This window comes from Mesocricetus auratus, unplaced genomic scaffold, assembly GCF_017639785.1.
Source record: "Mesocricetus auratus isolate SY011 unplaced genomic scaffold, BCM_Maur_2.0 Super-Scaffold_100013, whole genome shotgun sequence".
In the NCBI taxonomy this organism is placed as follows: Eukaryota; Metazoa; Chordata; class Mammalia; order Rodentia; family Cricetidae; genus Mesocricetus; species Mesocricetus auratus.
This window is the reverse complement of record NW_024429196.1, coordinates 69242201-69246862: the sequence shown is the minus strand read 5'-3', so window position 1 is coordinate 69246862 and position 4662 is coordinate 69242201.

The following is a 4662-nucleotide window of genomic DNA, read 5'->3' as shown; positions in this document are numbered from 1 at the left end:
TATGGTAGCCTGCACGGTTCACACCTAGGTGAGATTATTGATGATTTTTCTCCTCTGATAGTGTGATACAACTGTTCAGCACTATGAAAGCCATCCAGTAGGGATGAGACTTCCATATTGGTAGCAGCATAATTTCTCCATGTCCTGTGACACAGGTAGATGGTGTCTTCAGCAACAGGGTCTTACTATCAAGTTCTGAAAAGCCCAGAACGATGGCAGTAGCTGTGATCATTTTGAGGGTGTGTTATCTATGCTGCCTCACTGAGCAACAACTCCAGGTAACCCATCCCTGGCACTAAGGTTTTTATTTGATAACCAATGGTATCTGGGAGAGGCATTGTCACCCTGCTGTAGGGAACTTCACTTAAACCCCTTTTATATATCTTAAGGAAATATTCCAGTAGCAAGTTTTCATATGGCATTTTCAGAAGTCTCTATAGTATGTTATGCTTCCTCACACTCCCTCCTCTGCTTTTCTAAGATTTATTTTTAATTGTGTGTGTATATGTGTGTACGTACATGGGTGCAGGTGCCTGTGGAGGCCAGAAGAGGGCACTAGATTCCCCAAAGTGGAGTCACAAATGGCTGTGTGAGTGTTGAGAACTGGACTAGCGTTCTGGAAGAGCAGTATGTGCCCCTGGACTGCCCTGATTTACCTCTCCACCTTTCCATAAATGCAGGTTTTTTTTGTTAACTCACTGAAAATGATGATATATAAATTAAAAACAGAAAAAAATCTGAGCTTGTGTGTGTGTGTGTGTTTTGTTTCACTAGATAAATCTGAAACTACTTTTCCTGAGAGTGGTGATGCAAGCATAAAGAGACTTTTGATTGGGTTAATAGGAAACCACATATGGATTAAACACTAGGGTTTTGTGGAAAGAGTCATGCAGCAAAGTTCTATTCAACTTTGGAAAAGCAAAAGCAAACCATGAAAACATATGTTCTTTAGCACTATGTCTGCGCTAGCATCCAATAAGCCTAGCTCCTACATCTCCAGTGCACAAAATGACTTTTTTGTTTGCCCGCTTTTGTTTTTGCAGTGCTGGGGATTGAAGCCAGGATCTTGTGTATGCTGGCAAACAATTCCACAGTGGAGCTCCAACCCCGGCACCCAAAATAACTGTTATTAACTGGATCATGTGGTGATAATTTTCACAAGGGAATCATGTCACCCAATTGATTGGTTACGCTGATTTTGGTAACACTGAATCAAGACAAAAATATTTAGGAATAATGTTAGTACAGAAAGTTCTAGGCCAATAAGAAGGCCCCTACAAATGTATATATTAACGTAGAGGTCAACAGATGAAAGGGTACCTTCCCTTCTTTGTCAGAACATCTCAGTGTAATGAACTTGCCCCCCAACTGTAATACATAGTATTATTCAACTGAAAAGAATTTCAGTGAACTTTTTGTGTTGATGCAGACTAAAAATTAATTTTATGATTCATATGGAAAGATTAACAGTTATCAAACACTGCTACAGAATTACTGCTCAGAAGGCTTCAGGAGGACTCTCCCTTCTCAATATGGAAATGACCTGCAAGCATCTATCATATGGCACATGGATAGCTAGTTTAACATAACAATAAAATTAGACTCTAATAATAAAAAATGCGTAGTATTTCAGAAAGGTAAAGTTTAAATTTTGCTGTAATGAAGATTATTAAATGGGGACTGGTTAGCCATATGAAAAATGATAAAATGCCACTCTTCATCTTGTACATGGGAATTTCAAATTGAGTACAGCTCTAAATAGGAAAAAAGTTTCTTCCCAAATATTTTGTAAAACTAGAAATAGCTTTACAAAGAAAATGAAAACAAACACATCAAAATCTGTGGGATGCAATGGGAAGTACTTCTTGGGAGGAAGCTTGTAACTATTGATACCTACAGTAATAAGCCAAAGAGGGTCTAATGATGGTCCAGTGGGCCACGGTGCCTGCCAGCAAGCTCGAAGACCTGAACGTGATCCCCAGGATCCCTAGTGTCGAACGAAAGAACCCATTTCTAAGAGATGTCTTTTGCCCTCCACACGCATACCATGAGATGAGCCACCCTTTACACAAATAAATATATAATGTGAAAAATCAAATAAAAAACCTGACAATACACCTAAAGTCCTTAGAAAGACAAGAGCAAGGCCATCTCAAAATTGATAGAAGGAAAAAAAGATGAAAGCTGAAATTAATGAAACTAAACGAACAATGTAGCAATGAAGCAAAGAGTTTTTTTGTTTTTTGTTTTTTGTTTTTATTTTTGAAAGGACAAAAATAAGATTGGCAGACTTTTTGCAAAGCTAGCCCAAAGAAAGAAGGGACACTAATAAAATTAGCGATGGAAAGGTGGTAATATGGAGGGGAATGCTGAAATCCAGGTCAGCAGAATCCTTTTCAAAAGCCATACTCGAATAAATTTGAAAATCTAGGAGAAATAGATATATTTCTAGACACATGAAGACCCTGAACAGAACAATATTGATAAGCAAGAAGATTGAAAACTAAAGAACAGCTCCCCAAAGTCCATGACCAGAAAGATCCACCGTTGAATTCTTCCAAACCTTCAAAAAACAAACACCAGTACTTCTGAGGCTATTCCAAGAAACACAGTGAAGAAACATTTCCAAAGTCTTTTTATAAAGATCCTATCACCTGATACCAAAATCAGATGAGAAAGGAGGAGGAAGAGACAGCTAAAGACCAATTTCTTTGATGAACACAGATGTGAAAGATTTCAATAAGAATAAGATCCTTGCGAATGGAATTCAACACGGTAAAAAGATCATACACCATGATAAAGTTGTATTCATTCCAGGAAATGATGAGCATAGTACAGCATATAGACAGAATCAAGGATAACAACTACAGAACCATTCAGCTGATGCAGAAAAAAAAACCTTGATACAACCTGACATCCCTTCATAATAAAAAGCCCTAAAGAAAGCTGGACAAGAAGGACCAGAGTCTACAGACCTGTAGCCAATGTTAATATTGACAGAGAAAAGACAGAAAACATGTCTCCTAAAATCAGAAATGAGCAAGTTTATCTATCATCATTACTCTTGTATAGTGCATGAAATTATGGTTGGAGCAAGAGAGAGAAATACAATGAGTGCAAATAGGAAAGGGAAAAATCAGGTTATGCCTGTTTGCAGATGCTATGATTCTATCCTTTTACCAGAGTGTCTGAGATCTGATAAATACTTTCAACAAAATAGCAGGATACAAAGTCAATATATAAGAAATCAGTAGCTTCCTAAACACGGACAACAAGCTCAATGGAAAAGAAGTCAGAAAAATAATCATATTTCCAATAACTTTACCAAAGGCAATGCCAAGGAGTAAAATAAATGCTAACGACTTTTACAGTGAAACCTTTAGAGAACCAAATAAAGAAATTGAGAAACTAGAAGATGGCAAACAAAACACAACAGAATAAAACAAAACAAAAATAAAAACCCTTCCATATTCTTAGTCTGTCAGAAAAATTCGAAGCAGCCCCCACCAAAATTCAAAAGACATTCTTCACAGAAATAGAAAAATCCTAAAATTCATATGGAAACACAAGAAACTGAGCACAAAGGTCACTGCTATAAGTATCATAATACCTGACAGGACTATACTACAAAGCCATCTGAACAAAAACGGCATGTACTGGATCCGAATGCATGAAGACCAAAGGAGGAGAATAGGGAATTCAGAAATAAGCTTAAGCATCTTCAACTATAGGATTATTGACAAGAGGGCAAAGAGGAGACATTGGAAAACAATGACAACTGGTTCTGGAAAAACTGAAGACCTTTGGAGTTTTTTCCTCCTGAAGAAATGTCAACTCAGAGTGATCAAGTCACAGGCCTCTGCAAATATTAGTTTATTAGTATCACCTGAACTCATGTTCAGTACTCCTCCCCAAATTACATAAAAACAAGTGGAAAGAACTGAAATCAAAATTATATAACAAACAACACTACCCTATCACAAAAGTGTGTTAAAGTTCAAGAATGTTACTTTAAAACATTGGTAATTCATAGAATAATCTCAAAAAAATCACAAAATTATCGAATAGTTCCCTAAAGTGTTAAGTCATTAACATGACTTTAGTGAATGTCTTCGGATTTTATAAAGAAAAACCCAAATGAACTGGACAATGATACTAAGATGCAGTGCTTTTCTTTCCTTGCATCTGATTTGTAAAGGATAAATCACAATATGGGAAAATACACCCTTATTTTAATTTTAAAATAAAAGCAAGGCCAGGCGTTGGTGGCGCACGCCTTTAATCCCAGCACTCCGGAGGCAGAGGCAGGCGGATCTCTGTGAGTTCGAGGCCAGCCTGGTCTACAAGAGCTAGTTCCAGGACAGCCTCCAAAGCCACAGAGAAACCCTGTTTCGAAAAACCAAAAAAAAAAAAAAAAAAAAACCAAAAAAAAAAAAACCAAAAAAAACCTGGCTCAACTAATTAAAAATACTTTTAAATTGTCAAGTTTCCTGAGCAATCCATGTTTAGATAAATGAGCAAAGGTATTATAGCCCACGTTCCTATAGCCTTTGCTGGCACTAATGTCGACAAAACTCTTCATATGACAGTCTTGGACTTGAAGCTCATACTATAGGGGATACATTCTCAGGTCTTTAATAGGGGAACTGCCGAGTGTCACTG